Below are 22054 nucleotides of genomic sequence, written 5' to 3' on the forward strand. Positions count from 1 at the left end.
CTTCACTTTCCTTCTTCCACTTGGAGATGATGATAATTATGGTAATGGTGATGATGCTGGGGTGGTGATGATGGTGATGTGATAAAGATGGTGGCGGTGGTGGTGGTGACCTCCCCCACAAACTGCTTGAAGTTAAAGGAGATAATGTATGCGATAATGGAAAACCCGTAAGGACTTACTACGTAAATGTCAGTGATTTTTTAATTGTGATTTTCTCAGCTGTCCCAGTCTCCCAAGTCTCTACAATTCTCCTCTTCTCCTCTTGGCCTGTGATTAACAAAGACACAAGCTGATGAGAGCACAGCTATTGAGACTGCTCACTTCAAATGCTTTCCTGGGAATATAGAGGTGCGTCTGGCTCATGAATTAACAAGCCTGGCTGCTATCCGACCTCCACCATTTGACAAAGGCAGGACTCAGAATCACCCCTTCACTTGGCACAAAATGAATTTTTGATTTCTTACCTTTTTTTTTTTGGCTTTAACCAATCTGGTCTCCCTCTGAAGATCCTTTGAGTATTAAAGAGTGATATAAGCTATGGCAGTTTTCTTGTAAAGAGAGTCCCCTTTGCCTTGGTCAGGAATGCTGGAGGTGAAGAATCATATCTTTAACAGTATCTTTAACAATACACAGGCCCTTTCTCCTGGGTAAATATTTACTTGGGGTAAACACACCACAGTTACTGCCTCTGCATGCCGCTTTACAGAGTACTTTTTAAAAAGTAATTTGATAAAGGCTGGGCTCTCTATATTTGTTAAACCATTTCTAATTTAAAGATAACACTTATTGAAACTTGAATTATACATATGTTAATGGCACTTTAGGACAGTAATTAAGATTTTAAACAAAGCCTCTACGACATTTCCTCTAGTGGTGTTTTGCTTTGTTTTTACTTCCATTGCTTTTTAAAATATTTTCAGTGGTAAAACCTCCTGGAGAAATCATGGTAATCTGTTTATGTATATTTGTGTGTAACTATATTAATGTGCACACAGGAGGACAAACATTAGTTCAGTTGTTTAATAATAATACTTCATGGGACAGAGAGCAAGTTAATGGGATCTACCCGCTGTGAACTAATCACCAAATCTTTATTGAGCACCACTCAATAAAAGTTAGGACTAGGGCACATAACTGGTCAGGCTGGAAATGGTCCCAGCTGTAGGAGGGGAGACTGGGGAGGGTCAACCCAGGTCCTCCCCACTCCTGGAAGGACAACTGCTGCTGGGTCAGAAGCATCCTCTTCTGTCTGCGAAGAGGTGTCATTTACACCACGGACGAGAGTGCAAAGGACAGACAAAAGCCCTGCGTGTCTTCCTAACATTAATGATACACCCAAAAGACAGATGTTTGTGCCTCTATAATCTACCAGGCAATATTGAAAACTGCACAGTGAGTCAGTAGCTCATTACCCGCCTCTTGGCAGGGGAAGGAGATGGCAAACCTGCAGACCAGACCCAGCCCACTGCCTGTTTCTGTACGGCCTGCCATAAATGGTTTTTACAAAAAGACAGACATTTGCAAATCGATTTGATGATGGGGGACATTGACCTTGAACTTCAATTAAGCAAGATGTTATCCCAAAGAAAAAGAATTCCATTCTTCTCCTTAGTAGACTGGTGTTATTAAAAAAAAGCTCAATTATTAATTATTATATTTTGAATTTTGTCCATAAAAAATGTGAAAGTTTGTTTTCTCTCTTGTTATATGTAAGTATACAATTTCCTCATTTTTGGGGCCTCTTGGCCCCAAAGCCTAAAATATTTACTATCTGACTCTTTACAGAAGAAGCCTGCTGACCCCTGGTTTAGGTCATCACGTTCCATCATTTTGCCTCTTAAGGTCATTGTCTCTCCCACTAGCTCTTCCCCTTTTCATGTCCGGTGAGAGGGTCCTATCATTTTATTTTTCTTATTTTTTTTTTTTTGCAGTACGTGGGCCTCTCACTGTTGTAGCCTCTCCCGTTGGGGAACACAGGCTGGCTCTGGACACTCAGGCTCAGCAGCCATGGCTCACGGGCCCAGCTGCTCCGCGGCATGTGGGATCTTCCCGGACCGGGGCACGAACCTGCGTCCCCTGCATCGGCAGGCGGACTCTCAACCACTGCGCCACCAGGGAAGCCCCCTATCATTTTAAAATCCCCATTTAAGAGAAGATTTATCCCCTCTTATTTTTATTTAAATATTATTTTTAAGAGAACACATGTCCCCATATTACATTGCTCTGTAACACCAACTGGTAGGATGATGAAAAATTAACAGTCCAAGACAAAACCAAAGACAGAATGCGCTGGGTGGGGGAGGGCAGAGAAGGCAGCATGATGTAAGCAGAGACACACAGGAGGACTAAGGCCGGTTCTCCCCGCCCACCGATAAGTGAGGTGAAAGAAGGCGACGCACACAGGAGGTGTCCAGGGTCCTTCCCACTTACTCCTCTGCATGAGTTCAAGGCACTCTCCTCCTCATTTGACTCTTTGGGTTCTTTGTCCCCGAGATCTGAAACCCTGGACCTCCTTGCAAGAGATGACTGATGCATGGACATGACTCAAGGCCGTCTCCTTGGCTTTTCCACACACGCACCACTCCAAGTCTCCCAATTCATCAAAAAGTGATAGTGCCAACCTTGGGGGCATCTTTCAAAGAAACCACAAATTGGAAATATGTCCCCTTTACGTTAGGAGATTACAAGGGATTAGCAGAGCTTTGATCATCCCCAAAACAGTGCTGGCTCTTGCCCACTGCCCTCTGTCTGTAGGGCAGACCCGTGGATGTCCACTCAGCCTGCATGTTAATTCAAGGACAAGAAAGCCGTTTCAAAACAGGCACGAAGGAAAGAGCGAAAAGCACCACCACACACACCCTCGCTCGTTCAGTGGGGGCCGCTGGGCTCCTGGTTGCTAAGCATTGGAAGGAGCTGGAATGTTTAGCACTATTAGGCATCTCTGAGCAGTTCTAACTTGCTGGAGGGGAAAAATATCTTACTATAAAAAGAACTCAGAAGCCATTGTACACTGCCGGTGAGACTATAAAATGGTGCAGCCACTATGGAAAACAGGTGCAGTTCCTCAAAAAATTAAAAGTTAAAATTAGTTCTTTAACATATGATCTAGCAATCCCACTTCTGGGCATATACACAGAAGAACTGAAAGCAAGGTCTTGAAGAGATATTTGTACATATGTTCACAGCAGCATTATTCACAATAGTCGAAAGGTAGAAACAACACAAGTGTCCATCAGCAGATGAATGGGTCAACAAAATATGGTCTATACATGCAATGGAATATCATTCAGCCTTAAAAAGGAAGGAAATTCTGACACATGGTATAACACGAATGAACCCCGAGGACATTAAGCTAGGTGAAATAAGCCAGACACATCACTGTATGATTTCATGTATCTGAGGTGTGTAGAGAGTCAAATTCATAGAGACAGAAAATGTCAGGGTGACTGCCAGGCGGTAGGCAGAGGGGGAAATGGGGAGTTGTTGTTTTATGGGTCTAGCTTCAGTTTTCAGTGTTACAAGATGAAAAGTGTCCCGGAGATTGGTTGCATAACACTGTGAATGTACTTAATGCTACTAAACTGTAGACTTAAAAATGATTAAGGTGGCAAATCTTACATGTATTATATCTACATACGTATATAACATATATATATTTCCACATTTAAAAAAAAAGAGTTAGGAATGGGTACCCCCAAAAAACAAAACAAAACAAAACAGGAAAGAACCAGACAGTTCCTGAAAGTCTGCAAAAAGGTTGCTTTTTCTTGAGCCATGTAAACTTAACAACAGGGAGCTGAATACCCAGGTGAGATAGAAATGGTCCCAGGGAGCTGATTCTGCCCAGGGCTGGGCATATCTGACACAGTCTTAGAAAGACTGTTTTGTGTAAGAATGAGGTCTGGGAATTTTTTCTACCAATGTCTGCCTAGCTGGGAATCATTTTTAAAATCTCTGCATAAATATTTTGGGATTAGCACTTACCAAAGCTTCTCTAGAAAGGAGTAGCATAATCAGCAGATGCAGCCCCTCAGGAGCTTATGAACTATGTAGGGATAGAAGATGTATTTTTTTCATTCATTAAAGACTATCTGTTGATAGTCTACCATGTGCTGGATTCAGTTCTGCTCGGCTCTAGAGGCTCGAAGGGACCGCAGGGCCGACTTGGATATCAGGAGGAGAATGTTCCAGGGAGAGTCGGGAGGCCAGTGTGGCCACAGCATGAGGTGAGCACAGCCAAGAGCAGTAGAAGCTGCAACCCTAGAGGTTTCTGTTAGGAGGGAGGGGTTCCAGCTCCTATAAGCCTTACAGGCCGTTGTACGCATTTGGGGTTTGCTCTATGGGAGATGGGGAGCCATTGGTGAATGTTGAGCAGAGTGACATAATCTGATTTGCCTTTTTCAAAAGGATCATTCTGGGGCTTCCCTGGTGGCGCAGTGGTTGAGAGTCCGCCTGCCGATGCAGGGGACATGGGTTCGTGCCCCGGTCTGGGAAGATCCCACATGCCGCGGAGCGGCTGGGCCCGTGAGCCATGGCCGCTGAGCCTGTGCGTCAGGAGCCTGTGCCACGCAACGGGAGAGGCCACAACAGTGAGAGGCCTGCGTACCATTCTGACTACTGTCTGGAAAATTAAAATGGGGGCATAAAAGGCAAAAGCAGGGAAGCCAGTTAGAAGAGGATGGCAACAGTCCAGGAGAGAATTGGTGGGGAACTTCGCAGGCCTGATACCGATTGAATTCTGGAGGTAAGGAGGGAAATGTTACCAAGGATGTCTCCAAGACTCTGGCCCAAGCATCCGGAAGGATGCTGCTGCTGTTTACTGAGATGAGGAAGGCTGCTGGAGAAGCAGGCTTGCATTGGGCTAGTATGGCCGTGATGGGGAAGCAGGAGTCCACTTTGGGATAGTTTAGATATAAATAGTGGATGACTTCATGAAGTCCCACTCCAAGTACCCAGAATAGTGGGCACTAGGAAATATCTGTTGAAATGTTGATGATAAAGCAGCATATGCATAAATGAGAATTATTCATAGATTTATCTCTAGCTTATGGGGATTGGGCTATATAACCTATATGGGCTGTTCCATAAAACCAGGAGTTGGAGAAGCAATACAAACTGTGCATAAACACTTAAAGGAAATTAAAGGAGAGATCGGGGGAAGCGGTGGATCATCTGGGCAGGCTCTTTTTTTTTTTAAAATAAATTTATTTATTTTATTTATATTCATTTTTGGCTGTGTTGGGTCTTCATTTCTGTGTGCGGGCTTTCTCTAGTTGCGGCGAGCGGGGGCTATTCTTTGTTGCGGTGCGCAGGCTTCTCGTTGCGGTGGAGCACGGATTCAGCAGTTGTGGCTCACGGGCTCTAGAGCGCAGGCTTAGTAGCTGTGGCGCACGGGCTTAGTCGCTCTACGGCATGTGGGATCTTCCCGGACCAGGGCTCGAACCGTGTCCCCTGCGTTGGCAGGCGGATTCTTAACCACTGCGCCACCAGGGAAGCCCTGGGCAGCCTTCTTGAAGGTGAATATTTGAAGGAGAGTGCTTAACATCCTTGGGAGCAGTGTTCTGATATATAGAATAATTGTGGAAATGCATCCATGAACTTTCCATCTTCACGTGGCCTCTGCTTTTGGTGCTATGCTCACCACGTTAAAATGCTTGCATCTCGGGCAGGAATAAAGAAGTAGACATAGAGAATGGACTTGATGACATGGGGTGGGAGGGCAAAGCTGGGACGAAGTGAGAGTAACATCAATATGTATACACTACCGAATGTAAAATAGTTGGCTGGTGGGAAGCAGCCGCATAGCACAGGGAGATCGGCTTGGTGCTTTGAGATGACCTAGAGGGGTGGGATATGGAGGATGGGAGGGAGGCTCAAGAGGGAGGGCATATGGGGATATATGTATACTTATAGGTGATTCGCTTTGTTGTGCAACGGAAACTAACACGGTATTGTGAAGCAATTATATTCCAATGAAGTTCTATTAAAAAATGCTTGCATCTCTTGCCCTTTTGCTCCAAGGCTGTACATCCATAGCATCTCAGCTAAAGAGACCTCTTTAGAGGTTTTTATTCTTATTTTCCTAATAGAAGGCAGGCAAGGGGTCAATCCCATTGCTAAACTCCCTGCCTTTTTTCCCTTCCCCAAGGAGATTTATCAGCCTCCCTCAGTAACGTATCCATTTAACAGTCAAGAGCTAGCAATCAGCACATTTGCTTGTATTTTAACTCAAATCCCGTGAACTATGTCTTCAGTCACCTTACTTTAATCCTAGGGGAAAATTGTTCTTCCTCCTGTAAGGTAGTCTTTTGTATCCTCAAAAACCATTAAAAGAACATATTAACACGCCAGTAATTCTCCAGACCTTACAATAGCTAGTCAAATATTTGTATTCCACCAGGCACTTGAGTTGAATAGTATATCTATGCCAACAAGAGGGCAAGTGTATCCTGAGTGCCAAACAGGCCCAGATGTCTGTGAATTAGGATCTGAAATGCAGGGGCACACGCCCCACAGCTGTTGAACTTGAATTCCTCTTTGAATGCGGCACCCAGGGCTGAGAGGCACTTCTCAGAGAGAGGCCTGTGTGCGTTGGTTCTTCTAAAACCTGCCCTTGCCCAGTGCTTACATCCTCATTCTGACCCAGCTACTGTCTTGGGTGCAGAGAACAAATGAGAGCAGGTGTTCAGATTTATCTTCCTCAAGCAGCCCCTTGAGGCTCGTTGAGGACAGGTCATTGAAGGAAAAGGCTGACATACAGCCTTCCAGCCCACAACTCTTGTGCCTGCCAGCAGACAGCTGTCCCAGATGCTTCCGGCTGCTGCTCATGAAAACATAACTGCGATTCAATGAAAGACATTTAATAGGGGATTGCTTGGAGCAGCCCCTTACTTGGGAGATCGGATGAAACCAAAGCACTTGGATCTGTTGCCATCCCTGTGAAATTTTCACCTCCAAGTAGCCTTAGTGCGAATGACCTATTTCAAACGTGACGGCTGATTACACTTGTGTGGCGTGAATAATTTAATAGGTGTGAGAGCTCTGTCAATGCTGTGATATTACAGCAGCATTGCCCGCCTGGCTAATTATGGAGGGTAACAGCGCCCTGTCCTGTTGTCACGGCTCCTATCCGAAGCTGCCAGGGACGTGGACTGTGTGTGAGCAGAGAAGGAAAGAGGGGAAGTGGGGCCAGGTCTCGTCCCTGCTACCAAAGAAGGCTTTGTGGGTTGAGCAAGCCTGGCTGCAGGAGTCAGATTTCCACTTTCACCTCTGCAAAGTGAAACTGTGCGGGGCCCACGGGGATGGAGCTTTGTATCCAGTATCCCGATTGTGCATAAAATGTATGTTAGTAGGGGGAGGCACCGGACGCTGAAGCTAGCAGGGATAGCTAATGGTTTCCAGGCCTCACAGAGGCGGCCCTGGCCTTTGAAACATGCAGCTGAACTCAAGGCCCAGGAGCAGGAATATGAGAGCAGCTGTAGAGAAGAGCGAACAGCCAGGAGGAACCTGTCATGGCTTCAGAATCTTTCCCTTGTGTTCTAAGGTACCTTGATACTCCCTCCAGCTCTCTCTAACTTTGCTTGAATGGTAGTGACAGCCGTTTAACCTCAGAGACCTGTTCCCTATGTGAGTTGGACTCCAGAATAATGTCCCTGAAGATGGTGAAGATTAACAACCAGTGACAAGGTTTTAAGTAAAATGGTTTCTGGGCCCGTAATTCCTCCTAAAATCACCTCCTGAAGTTAATGATCTCAATTTCATGAGTTAGGGAGGGACCAAACTTTGAAAAGATTTGTATATCGTTGGGGGCCAGTAAGGAGGAAAGGAATTGAACGAGATTAACAACAGATCTTGCCTAAAATTGAAAGAGCAGTGAAAATAATTAAAGGAGTTACTTAAGAAATCTTTTAAAAATATAAATGACTGGATAAAAACAGATTTAATTTTTTTTCAATAATCAGTACACTATTGCCAATGTGTATCAGTCAGGGCGATGTCAGGAAACCGATAGCTCCCATTAGAATAACTCCAGGAAGGTTTATTTACAAAGAGATGACTTACAGAGGTGTGGGTGGATTGTGGGGGAACCAGAGGGCAGAGAGAGACCAACACCACCTGGCTCCAAATGATGGGAGAGGAAGAGGTTGCTAGAATCTTCAAGGAGAGAGAGCTGTGTAGAGAGGGCTGCCTTGAGGGGGTGTGTGGGAGAGCGGTTGTCTTTTAGGAAGGGACACAGCCAGCCCAATGTGACCTCAGAGGTAGGAGCCAGGTAATTAATATCCTCACCTCACTCCTTTACCTTTTTCCGATCTCCTGTTGGGGCTCCCCATTGGCCAAACCCTACTGGACATCACAGGGCAGTCGTTGATGTGGTCCCTACCTGGGGACCCCCAGGGCGGGAAGCAGGAGAGAGAAAGGTGGAGAATGGACAGGAAGGGGCCACGTGGAACAACCTGCAAGCCAGGGACTGCAGGGGGCCCGGGGACACAATATAAATAAATCACCTTGAAGAACCTTACAGACAAAGCTCTTCTTTTAGGTTTCCCCTAATAATGAGAGAAAAGGGAAGGGATTCATTATGAAGGAAAAGTCCATTTTAGAACTTTAAAAAGAGTCTACATGTCAAGTACCTAGCACTGTGTTTACACGTGCATAGTGATAGCTTCCAGTCACTTCTACATTCATTCTGCATTATTTTATACTTCTTTTAATATCTTTGTGCAATAACATTTGTTAGATTTATACTATTTACCTTCAGCCTTACCGGGTTCAGAGCTATAGGAATTTATAATATTCTACCAAAATGTTTGTCAGTCTAGAGCAAAATATAGTCTGAGAAACCATCAACTTTCCCAAGACTCTTTCAGTGGGTCCCCAAGGTCCTCAACAATTTTTAAAAATATAAGAGGGTTTAGTCTAGATTATGTTATATATATAAATGTGGGATTTTAAAAATTGAAGTACAGTTGATATACAATATTATATAAGATACAGGTGTACAATATAGTGGTTCACAATTTTTTAAGGTTATATTCCATTTATAGTTATTAAAAATATTTGCTATATTCCCCATATTATATCCTTGGAGCTTATTTTATACCTAATAGTTTGTACCTTTTAACCCCCTTTCCGTATAATGTCCCTCCCCTTACCCTCCGCACTGGTAACCACTAGTTTGTTCTCTATATTTGTGAGTCTGCTTCTTTTTGTTATATTCACTAGTTTGTTGTTTTTTTTAGATTCCACATATAAGAGGTATCATGCAGTATTTGTCTTTCTCTGTCTGATGTATTTCACTTAGCATAATGCCCTCCAAGTACATATACACATAAACATATGTATATACATATATGTTATATGGCTAGCCATATGTTATATGGCTAGTCTAGATTATGTTATTGTGTAATGGGTCTTAAGACCAAAAAATTGGGAAGTGATTTTTATAGATTGTATTATTGCAGAAAATGACCTCTACATGTAATATAATAATAATGTGTGAGAAATCCAATCTCAGGTTGCTGGACAGAAGGGGATTGTTTGCTACATGTAAGACATGTTTTATTTCCTGTCAGCCTTGAACATTTTGCTGACCATCTTCCACCCATGCGACTTCCAGGTCACTTGGTGCAGAAGCTAGAAGTGGGGGTGAAGGCAGGGTCTAGGATTGAGATCATTTGCCTTAATGCATAGGCCTGATTTCAGCCCCCCTGGGACATCTGCTCCTGGGACATACTAAAATGCTAAGGGTGTTGGCCCAACTAGTTTCCCATTGTGCAAGCAGATGCGTGTGACAATGGTAAGAAAACAACAGCTTGAGATGTTTACTCCCTTGAGGACCTTATCATCAGTACCAGACATGGGCAAAGGAAAATGGGGTTTTGCTCTTACCAGTTCAGAAAGCAGCAAGCAAGACCCAGCTGTCATTTGTCAGGTGGAAACATACTTCTGTAGGTACAGCTCTGATGTCAATAAATACAGGCTTGTTATGCAATTTTTCCAAGAGAAAAGGTGATAGAAGGCAGCAGGGGCACTGTGTGCGCTCATTCCTAACGTGGTCAGTATTCACTGACAATTCTCTGCGCTCATTAACATAGAGGTTACAATCATGTAAGTGGTACTAAGCATATAGTTCCTGACATCAAGGAATTTATAAACTGATGAGGAGATGTGTACCAAATATTTATGACAGAAGGAAGGTGTGTGATAGGGTCTTATTCAGGGGACACACAAGGGACTTGCAGGAGGATGCAGGTAGGGTTTAGAGGGCCAAGAAGGCATTGGGAAGGAGGTGGTGTTTGAACGGGGCTTTCTAGGCTAGACAGGGTTTTCAGAGACAAACATCAGAGGTAAAAGAAAAAGTGATGGGCAATCCTCAGCGGAAAATTTCCAGGCAGTGGAAATAGCCCGAGCAAAAAGGTAGAAGTAGGAAGTATCATAGGCAGAAGGAATATATAGGAATATGAATGGATAGAGGTCCCTAGATATAACCAAATCTCCGGGACCTTCTGATCAGAGCATCTACTTCATTGCACAAAGGCAGTGGGTCTTCAGACATGTTCTGAATTCTGCATTAAATATCTGATGCTCTAAATGAGGAAACTAAATTGGCTGCACTTTGGATGCCCTTCTGCTTTCTTCTAATGAATTATGCATTTACTAGGATTGATTGGTGGTGCAAAGAATAATCAACCTGGCATTGCCAATTCTGTTCCCTAAACAAAAACTGGCTTTAAAAATGCCCATGAGAGAAAAACAGGATAAAATTCAGTTTTTAGAAGAGACCATTTTCAGTGCTGCTGAAGTTCAAACACCCTGTTTTATGGCACCAAAAATAATCACAGTTCCCGTAGCACCCATAGTACTTCCTCTTTCATAACACCCACCTGAGTTATTTACCGCTGTCCTCACCACCAGGCTCCCCGAGATGGGTTCCATGACCTTCCTATTTACCTCTGTGGCTTCTTCCCTTAGCAGAGTGCCTGGCACCTGAGTTGAAATAATAGCTTGTCGAAATAATAGCTATCATTTGTACCTAGGGATTTTTAAATTAAAATTGATACATGGGTGGGACAGGGGGAGGGGAACTTGTGTTAAGCTGTTACTCCTTTGGAGGGAATCTTTCTCTCCATTGGTGTTAAAGAGTGACGAACTCTCACACTAGCAGAGTTTTCTGTAACATCCCCACCCCAATGCCTAACAAGCTCTGGCCTTCACTGTTTCCCTGGGTGAGGTTTAAGGGCTTCACCAGGGAATCTCTGAATGCTTTGATCAGGGAAGTTTCTGAGGTAGATGAATTAGAGAACCTTCACCAGAAATCAAATCAGCCAGAAACTTGATCTTGGACTTCCAGCTTCCAGAACTGTGAGAAAATACATCTCTGTTGTTTAAGCCCTCCAGTCTGTGGTATTTTGTTATGGCATGCCTAGCAGACTAATATAGTGGGGAAATGGAAAGTCTGCTTCTCTCCAGGGGAGGTGTTAGACCCTGCTCCCACCCCTCCAGATTTTTCCTCGGTAGCCTATTAGCTCTGATGCTAATCTGCAGTAGCTCTTATTTCTCCCAAGACTTTTCCTGCATATATGTGCTTCTTTCCAGGCCTCTGTCTCTAGAATGAGGTAAATGGAGAATTGTTTGGAACCATCCGACTCTACACAAATAGCTGTAATACAAGGTGGCAGGTGCCCAGCGTCTCAGGAGATGTTAAGAGCTAAGATGTTATGAAAGTTCTGAAGTGAGAGGGCAGGGAATGGGGCAAGAGATCTGGGAAAAACAGATGCAAACTAGAGTACTGAAACTGGATCTTGATGAATAGATGTGGCTATTAGGAAACGGGTGAAGGCTACATGGATGGAGATAGGCTGGGGTGGGGGGTGGTGTTGACAAGGGAATAAAAAGATCGAGGTAAGAGTACAGGTGTGCTCCAGAATGGCAGAGTTATTCATCTTTCATTCAGTAAGTAGTTATTGAGCCCTTGTTCTCTGTGGGGATATGGTATATAAGACAGAAACTGTCTCTACCCTTACGATCTCACAGTCCAGTGAAAAAGAGACAAAGAACAACTAAAAAGGTAAAGAAAACCATTACAATTTACAGTTGGTGCTATAAAAGGCACAGGGTATTCAAAAAGAATAACTGAGGGGAAGGATATACTTAAAGATGTGGGTGGTCAGGGAAGAACTCTCTTAGAAGTGACTTGGCATGTTTAAGGAACTGAAAGAAGGCCCCTGTGACCTGAGTCAGTAACCTGAGCTTAGTAAGAGGGAAGCCAGAGGCATGAGTGAGGCTGGAAGGACTAGAAGGGATTGGCTCACCAGGGTCTTGTAAGCATTGGCGTAGAATTTGGATATTATTCTATAATAAATGGGGAATGAAGGCAGGGTTTTAAGCAGGAGAGTGACCACAGCATAATTTTTATTTTTAAAGGTTACTCTTTCTGTATTAGTTATCTATTGCTACATAACAAATTGTCACAAATTCAGCTGTTTAAAACAACACATGCTTCTCATTTCACAGTTGCTGTGGGTCAGGAGTCCAGGCACAGCTTAGCTTCAGGCTGCAATCAATGTGTCATCCAGGGCTGGGGTCTCATCTGAAGGTTGGACTGAGGACAGATCCACTTTCAAGCTAACATGATGATGGCGAGATTCAGTTTCTGTGGGCTACTGAACAGAGGACCTCAGTTCCTTGTCACATGAGCTTCTCCAACATGGCAGCTTGCTTTATCGAAGCCAAAAAGGGACAGATTCAGCTAGCAAGATAGAAGTCAAAACCTTTTATAATCTAACCATGAAAGTGACATCTCAGCCCATTTGCCATATTCTATTGGTTAGAAGTAAGTCACTAGACTCACGCTCATGGGGAAGGGATTACACAAGGGTGTGAATACTAGGGGGTGGGAATCATTGAGGACCATCTTAAAGTTGGCCCGCCACAGTGGAGAATGGATTCTAGGGAAGGGCAAACTGGAGGCAAGGAGATAAGCGATACAGTCTAGAGATGAAGGATCTCAGAGAAGGGTGATGGCAGTAGAGCTGGAGAGAGTAACCAAGAATGAGAAGTGTCTTGGAGACAAAAGCAACAGGTTTTGTTGATGAATTGCGTGTGGGAGGTAAAGGAAAAAGAGGCATCAGTAACGACTTCTAGATTTCTGGCCCTCTAGCAACTGGTTGGATATTGGTGCTATTTATTTATTTTTTTAACTAAGATGGTTAAGTATAGGGGAGGACCAGGTTTGGTTTTGGGGGAGGAGAATCAAGAATTGGGCAGCAAGTAATTAACAGGAATTTTAGGTAGGTACTCAGATATCTGACCTCAGAGGAGAGTTCTGAGTTGGAATATAAATCTGGGAAGCTTTAGCACATGAACATGACTTAAAGCCATGAACTGAATGAGATGAGGCCCCACTGTGGGCCCTTGAATACCCCTCTAAGCTGTTTATGTGCAGATCATTCCTAGAACCCCATTCAGTCCTCTATAAAGTGCCTCAATCTACCTTTAGAACTGCCTCTCTTTCACTTGCCCTAATTCTAACTATCTTTTAAGAAGAGTATCCAGGTTCCATCCTCTCTCTCCCGGCTGGTTTTGCTTACTTAGCGGGGGTGGGGGCGTGGGGGGATGAGTGTATCATTTGACTTAATCCTACTTGGCCTTGTGCTCTATTTCAGCATTGTCTTAAACAATGTCATTCAGCTCCCATTCTTAATCTCATTATCGCCATTTAGGTTGTAAACTTTTTGAGGGGTGGGGGTGGGGGGAGCGTTCCTTCTTTTATCCCCCCATCCCTTTCTCAGTTCTCCACAAGTACTTATTGTATGAATGAATGTTTCAATAACAGTTTTATTTATGGCCATTTTAATAGCTACCAAGAGGCCAAGGGGTGCTATGGGAGTTGTGCAGCTGTTTGGACCTTTGTGACTCTCAGATTTATTGATGCTGAAAAGGACTGGGGGAGTCATCAGATAGGTAAAAGGAAGTGAGAAAGGAGATAGAGTCAGGAAATACCCACAAAACCTGGGCTCAGCTGTCAAATATCAACAGGGATACAACAGAGATGAACCCAGGTCCAGAATGAAGAGAAGAACAAGGATCTATGACAGACAGGATAGTGGGGCCACTACCACCCATGTTTTCAGCTGCCAAAACCCAGCTTTTGCACATGTATCTAAAGTTGATTCAATTGTGTTACCTTGGACAACTCACATTAACTCCCTTGAATCTTGGTTTTCCCATCCATGAAATGGGAGCAATAATACCTACTGCAGACTTATATTCAGGAATAAATGATACAGTGCTTCTAAAGTATCTGCTCCAGAATCTAGGGTATAAGAAGTAGCCAATGAGAAACAACAAACAAACAAACAAAAAAAATGGTACTGATGAACCTAGTGGCAGGGCAGGAATAAAGACGTAGATGTAGAAAATGGACTTGAGGACATGGGGTGGGGGGGAAGCTGGGACAAAGTGAGAGAGTGGCATTGACATATACACACTACCAAATGTAAAATGGGTGGCTAGTGGGAAGCTACTGTGTAGCACAGGGAAATCAGCTCTATGCTTTGTGATGACCTAGAGGGGTGGTATAGGGAGGGTGGGAGGGAGGCTCAAGATGGAGGGGATATGCGGATATATGTATACATATAGCTGATTCACTTTGAGTACAGCAGAAACTAATGCAACAATGTAAAGCAATTATTCTCCAATAAAGATTTTTTTAAAAAAGGAAAGAAGATAGCCAATGAACTGTAGTGTTCAGCGTCATAAGGATTACGTCAAGTCAACCAAACTCACTAGGGACACATATATTGACCAGAATATACCAATACTGAACACATACGAGGAATTAGTTGCCAGGAATGTTCGTATCATTTGCTCAACACATTTTCTCTTCTGAAGGAAAGTGTATGTGGGAAGACTGAGTGCTGTCAGGAACTATTTAGTAAGTTGGAAGAAGGACAGAGGGAGGTGGGTGTCTGGAAAAATCCAGCTGTCATGAAGTGTTCAGCCTGTCAAGGCACTCACTGCTCAGGCTGCCCTTCATGGTCGAAGGCAGAGACACAGTGACCAGAGCTTGCTTTGGGGTGCCCTTTCTAGGCATCAAGCGCACTCTGCTCCTACTGTTGTATCATTGGTCGGTTATGATGTCATTGATTAGGCTATGATTTGGGTGGCCTAGAGTCCAGGCCTGAGGATGCAGTCTCCTTACCACAACTGGATAAGGACACAGTGTCCTCAAATGTTCCCTTTTGGTTCATATCTATGCTCATCGACTCTTACTCCCTCACAAGGTGACTGAATTTCAAGCTGGGGAGGGCGGATGCACCTTGCGGTACCATTCTATTTAACATATTCTACGTACACAATTTATTCAGAATGGTGGCTTTACAGATAAGGAAACTGAGGTATAAGGGATTCCCTATTTAAGGATGGAGGCAGAGACCTTGTCTCTGGGTCTTTGTAGACTCCCTGTCTTGGACAATTTCCACTCCAAAGACTCTTTCTATGGAATGTCTCTGTCATATCCACACTTTCCTAAAGGAAACCTTTATATATAGTTCAAATCCACCAAAACAAAATTAAAAGAAGAAAAAAAAAAACAACTCTGTTTCTCCCCATTGTTATGAGATCTCTGTGCTCAAACAGGCCCTAGAGGAGAGCCCATACAAAGCAAACGTCATGCCGTGGGCAACCAACTTCACCCGCCACACACACACACACACACACACACACACACACACACCACCACCACCACCACCACCACCACCACCACCACCACCAGAGTCGCCCCAGCGCATTGTTTCAATACACAGCCTCTCTTTTAAGTACCAAAAGGTTAGCTGAAAGGGCCTTTCATGGCCTCGGCTGTTCTCCCCTGCCCTCTCCCTCCGATGCACTCGGTCTCCTGCGCGAATTCCAAGGATAACTCCAAAGCGGTGACACCAGCTAGTGCCAAGGAGCTCGGCGTGGCGGCGATCCGCTGGACGCAGACAGCAAAGCTCACCCTTCGGAGTTGGGCTGAAGTAACTGTCAAGCAGCTGGCTGCCCCGCCCCCTCCCCGCGCGGGTGACGCCGCCGGCCCCTCGGCCGAGCCCCGCCCCCGCGCGCTCCGCGCTCCCCGCCCCCCCGCGCGGCCGCCGCGCTCGCTCCACGCGCTGCCGGCCCCGCAACTTCAGCCCGCGTCGCAGCTGCCGGGAGCTGACGCGGGAGGGCCGCCGGCGCCGGGGCCTGGACGCGGGGACCCGACTGCTCCCCGCGACCCTTTGTCCCTTCACCCGAGTGAGCGCGCTCAGGGTAGCTGCAAAGCCGGAGGTGCGGGCGGCCCGGGTCATTGCATTGGCACGGAGGCTGTTATTCTAAGCCGGAGACCTCAAGTGTCCTCCTGTCATGACAAGGAGTCTTCGTCTTTAGGTATGAGCACCTTTTTATTCTTTTTTGCTTGATTTTGCTGACAACCCGAGTGAGGTCTGTGTGGCGAGGGTGTCCTCGGCTTGCATGAGTGTTGCCTGTTAAGGAGCCGTTGGGACTGGGGCATCCTCGGCTTCCTCCGTCTGGGAGGGTTCGGGTCTCTGATGCCCACAGGGTAGAGACGCGAAGTTGCCGAGCGGTGCAGGGCACAAGCACTTTTGCAGTCAGAACCGAGGGATGCCCAGGAGAGTGGAGGGACTGACCTAGAAGATGGTAAGGGGCCCCCGGCAGTGCCCGGCGGCTGGAGCATCTCTGGGGCTAGGACACGCGTGGCCGGACGTTAGGTGCCCGGTGGCGGGGGTGGGGGGGGGCGGAGAGCGCCCCGGGATGCGGGTCCTGAGCTGCCGGCTGCCACCGAACGACTTCCGGCACTCTCAGCGCCCACGGGGAGTCCAGCTCAGGCTTAGATCGCAGTCTCTGGGGTCCCAGCTTACCCCCAGGCTGCCCGGATTCAGCTTGGCAACGAACCAGCCTCATCCCCGCGTGTCTGAATTACAAATTGGCAATGTGGGGTGACGGGGTGGGGGGATGAGAATTGGGAGGAGAGGCAAGAAAGAGAAATTTGTTGCATTGATGCCCACCAGTGTCTGGAAAAACGGGGGTGGGGAGTGGGAGTGGGGTAGGTGATGATGCACCTGAGGACCGGAGCACCCCTGCAAGTTTCTGTGGCTTGGGAGATGGTCTAGAGAAGAGAAGCATCTGCAACTCTGTTACCGCGAGACTGTAACCTCCTATCCTCCTCCCCCAGGGTAGTGGGGAGCGGATAGAGAACCTCATGTTAGAAGGGAGTAGGTGCTGCTGGAAATTAGACAAGCGGAAGCCATGCAGATGTTAAGGTGGCAGAAGCGCTGTGCCAGCCCCTCGTGCAAAGTGACAGCTCCCGCAGGAGCAAGAGAGCAAGTGGAAAAGCAAGATAACCGGGCGGATTTTGTTGGGGGGAGGGGCGGGGGTGGTGCAGAGGGGATGTTGGCAGCGTGGAAGGTTCTTATCGTGAAGATACCAACGTGTTGCTCGAGTGACGGAGAGGAAACGTTTAAGCTTTTGGTCCGGGGGAAACAATCATGATTGTCTTGGAAAACATGTTGGGTCCGTCTTTCCTCCCTGCTCTCCACTTCCTCCACGCTCACAGCCATGCAGTTGGTTGAAGTTCTAGGACTGGGACTAATCGTCGCCCCCATTCCCAAAGAGATTGTACTTGGCGCTGCGTATGGGACTGGGCATCTTCTGTGAGCATTTGCCCCTTTGTTATCTGACACGTGATCACTTCTTCGTTTTTGTTTTCTATCAGGGTTATCTGGCTCTGAGAATGTTCCTCTCCTCCTACCCACCCCCACCCCAGGATATTCCTATTCACCTATTTCCCCTCTTCCTCTTCCTCCTCCAGCCTTTTTGAACCAGCCTCTGAGTTTTCCCTCTAATCCCCCCCCACACATTGTGTCTCCATCAGACTGTTTTAGCTGCTGTTCCAAGCAAGGGATGTCAGCTGTGAACTCTTCAAGAAGGAGCATCATCGGGGCTACTCTCCAGTGGTTAATTAGGAAGCAGCCAGTGGCTAACCTTCTGTAGGAACAAATTGCAGGGGTGTGTCTACTCAGGGTAACAGCCACTAGAGGAAAGGGCCTCCCTGCTTTTCACTGTCCCTGGTAGCCCAGCCCTCAGGCTCAGCTTCTTGTGCCCAGCTCCCCCTTCAGTAGAGATACTGCCTAATCCTGTCTCTTCCCCAGGAAGGTGATACATTTGCCCCAAAATCTGCTGCATCCAAGCATCTGAAAACCTGAATACTGGAGAATCTGTTGAGTAAAAACGTACTGCATATGTTGCTTTTCCGAAAGGCCCCCAATGGGTGCTGCTTCTCTCTTCCTCTGCCAATCCAGTGTGAGATTTCTGCTTTAAATATTTTATCTTATGTATAAATATAAAGAAATACCAAGCTAGAGCGAGGAAAAGCTAATAAAAGCCTGCACTAGGGACTTGCACAAAATTCTGAGTACCCGAACACAAGCGCCGGCAATGGCTCTCTTTCTTTTTGTTGACTGCAAAGTCAAATTATTTCCAGCAGAAAAGGGACCCATCCCTTTTCAAGGGTGACCTGGAGAAACCAAGGGACCTGGGAAGGAGATATTTATATCTACAGGTGTTGGTAGCTAAACTCATATCAGATACTACTCTTTAGTATTGAAGTCCATTGGCTTGGGGCCCTGCCCACGACGGCCAGGTGTCCTGCCCTAAGTCTGAGGCTGCTGAATGGATGCATCCCTAGTGTAGTTAAACCCCACCGCCCAGCTGGGGTACCGACCACATGCTCACTTCTGAATATAACCAGGTCACTTCTCTGCTATATTTTGAGTTAATTCACAGATCATTGGCTCAATAATCTGTGGTGTCAAGAGACTAAAACACAGACAAAGGCAGTTCTGGAGGGCGGGCAGCGCAGCCTGCAGGTTTCACATTAAATCGTGGAATCGGGCAAACAACAGTCCCTGGGGTTGTAGCGTTTGCAAAGCTGTGTTTTATTTTTACTGTTCATTTCATTCAGTGGGTTGGGGAAAAAAGATAAAATGCTGTCTTGTTTCTATTCTGCAAGGAAGTCAGAAGTCTAAAACCAGTTTCTTCCTTTTCTTGGGAGGAGGTGGCGGTAAAGTGAAAGTCCATTTTGTTTATGCAGTAGGTGCTCCTCTGGGCAATGGCAGATTTGACTTTCCACTTGGGCTTTCTCTGCCCTGGTGGCCATGAGCAGGGCCTCGTGCTTCTGAACAGCTCCTCTACCAAGGTTATTTTCATCTGCCAAGCTGAACTCCACGAGCTGGAGGAGATAGACAGCTTGTGTTTGTGGCCATTCAACCAGAAAAGAATACCAGCTGAAAACAGACAGTGAAGCAAGGGAAGCGGGGCTGGGGGTGGGGAGAGGAGGTACAGATAGGCCAGCAGCACATAATTGGTTCCCCAAAGGCAAACAGACACGGATGGCTCCGTAGAGCAGTTGTCATGTAAACACCCCACAGTGATTATTTGAAAGATCCCTTCAACAAAGGAGAACGATTATGACTATGTGCCTTTTCATCTGGAGGGAACCCTCCTTTGGCTTCATTCCTCTCCGCTTTCAAAATCATATCCTTCTAGACAGTTTCTCCGCACAACATTTTCCCCCTGAAAATGAAAACCTCCCCATTGTGCACATGGAGGCCTTCCAGCCTATTCAACTAAACAAAAGCACTCAATGCACAGATCTTGAATGAATTAATATCGTAACACCCACACGTCCTCCTCCCTCTTCCTATCTGCCCTCTGAGGCCACCAAGTTCCTCTCTGGCTGAATGGCCAAGGTTTGTCGTTGTTGGGTTTTTCGTTTTGTTTTGTTTTTGGTTTTTGGTCACTGTACACTAATCCCACCTTAGTTGGAAGTATTCCCAAATAATAATAGATGTTTTTCTCAGAATGTGGCCAGCTATGTAGAAAAGATCATTTTACACATGGCCCAATGCTGGGGTGCCCTCCCTGGACACCATCAAGAAAAGAAGCCACTCCGACCTATTGTCTTGTGTGCAAGGTTTACATGACACTGATGAGCACTGCGTGGAGGAGATGAATGTTTTCACATGTCTATCACACTAATTAAAAAAGAAAATTAGATTTCTTTTCAACAGTGAAAGCAAATGAGGTGCAATATTTCTATGTTGTATTTCATAAGATCAAAACGAGCTCTCTGCCAGACCAAGGAGGGCAGAGTCTTAGGCAAAGGGAATGTTTTTCACACCATTTAGCATTCAAAAATATAATAAAATGATTAACTAGTATTCTTATTTCTGAGGTGCATTGGAAGTCCAAGTCCTCAGTGTTTTGTAATTTAAGGGAGTACTGGGATCTGGCCAAAGTTAGATTTTTTTATTCAATATGAAAGTGTAAGATATTGATTATACCTTCTAGGAAGTGCACAGTCTGGTAGAGAAGGAGGAAGAACCCAACTGTGTTGGACAGAGTGCCGTCCACACATGTCTTGGTTTGCCCTGTATACATCTGTTGTTGCAGCCTAATTATTAATAGCACCCCTTTCACTCAGAAGGATTCCGGTTTGGTCACCCTAGAAATAGGGCTGTGAGAGGTCAGAGGAAGGAGAGGAAGGCTGTGATTGAAGTAGCCAGTGAAGATTTCATCCGTGCCTATGGTAAGATTACAGATAAATGGAAGGGAAGAGGGAAGACTCACCAGATAAGAAGAACAGGAAGACGGTGAGCTCCCTGAGGGCACAGAGGGTCTATTTTGTTCGTTCCTGGATCCTCAGGGCTTGCGTGCTGCCTAGCAAATCATAGGCATCAAATGTGAATTCGTTGCCTGTGACCTAGATTTAAGATCAAGACTGAAGGTAGGAAAGTTAAGGATAGTGAGGCGGTGTGCCTGGCAAAGGTCAGATGGGCACGATTACGAAATAAGGCTATTAAATAATGGTGATGGTGCTAAAACGAGGCTGGCGATGCCCGTCCCATGAAACAACCTGTGTACAGAACAATGTCCTGTAACTCTTGTATAATAAAGTCACTTGTCTTTGGGGTTTAATGCTGTGGCTTTCACCTCTAGCACTGGAAGTGATCTATTCCTTCTCAAACAAATTGTTCAGGAAGGAACTGAAGGAACAATGACTCCATTCTCTTCAAGCTGGTCCCCTTCTGTCTTTGTTTTCTGGGAGGACTTTTGGAATAGAGGCAAGAGCGGGGTGGGGGGGAGGGTACCTCACAAATACGAAAGTAATACAGATGAACACAAAGGGCACACGGTTTTTCCTTCCCATAATAGGGGGAATAAATCCAAAGTGACAGTTTCCTGGAGCTAGTGCAACTCCTGAGAGGTTATTCCCAGTACAGCATTTGCTTTCCCTACCTTTTGCTGTATATGAAGGCCCGGAGTGACTTGGTCTTGGCCTTAACTGTAACAGTCTACCTTCTAATTAATGTGACCCCGCTGATATATGGAGTTTCAAGGTTAACTTCCCTAAATGAAGATTCCTGTATAACTACCAGGTAACCCTTGAACAGCAGTGCCATACTTTTCATTTATAAAGTTATTTAGCAGCATTTTAGCCACTTTGAAATGATCTGTATCTTCCGAAATTGTAATATAATTTAGTGTTGTCTTGGTGATGGTTCAGAAAGATGTGGAGCTTAGAAAAGAGAGAGATAGACACACACAGGGATATAGCACTGAGAACATGCATCGGGGTTCCGTTGCGGACAACAGAATCCACTCAGCAGAAAGGACGTAAAATGACTTATGGAATTGTCGGGTCAGGAAGGCCAGGGAAACACACCCTAGGTCGAGCTTTCTGTAACAACTTTGAAAGTCGTGTTGTAATGGAGTCATTGCCTGATCAATAATCAAGATGCTGCCTGCTGATTTAGGAAGCTACTGTCTCCAGGATGAGGCTGCCACTGCCACCATCAGGAAACAGCCAGCCAGGAAGGCACCACGGAAAAGCCAGACAGTCCATGAAGGTGGTTGCCAGTGGTGACAACAGAAAAGGCAGAAGTATAGCACAGCAGGCAAAATAGTGTGTCGTCACCCCCTCCCAAAAGATATCCTAATCCCTAAAACCTAATCCCCG

The 22054-nt window shown here is 45.7% G+C and overlaps 1 protein-coding gene across 2 annotated transcripts in view; it reads left to right on the forward strand.

Annotated features, from left to right (window-relative positions):
• The window catches only part of RIPOR2 (RHO family interacting cell polarization regulator 2), a 208684-nt gene that overhangs the window by 105048 nt on the left and 81582 nt on the right, over positions 1–22054 (forward strand). The window contains exon 1 of one of the 2 annotated variants that reach the window (XM_065886507.1): positions 16174–16404. The exons of the other annotated variant lie outside the window; for it this stretch is intronic. The gene's annotated coding sequence lies outside the window, so the exon portion shown is untranslated. Of the gene's footprint in view, positions 1–16173; positions 16405–22054 lie in introns of those variants that run through there. 2 annotated transcript variants of the gene reach the window in all.

Source organism: Phocoena phocoena, chromosome 10 (genome assembly GCF_963924675.1).
Source record: "Phocoena phocoena chromosome 10, mPhoPho1.1, whole genome shotgun sequence".
NCBI classification, from domain to species: domain Eukaryota; kingdom Metazoa; phylum Chordata; class Mammalia; order Artiodactyla; family Phocoenidae; genus Phocoena; species Phocoena phocoena.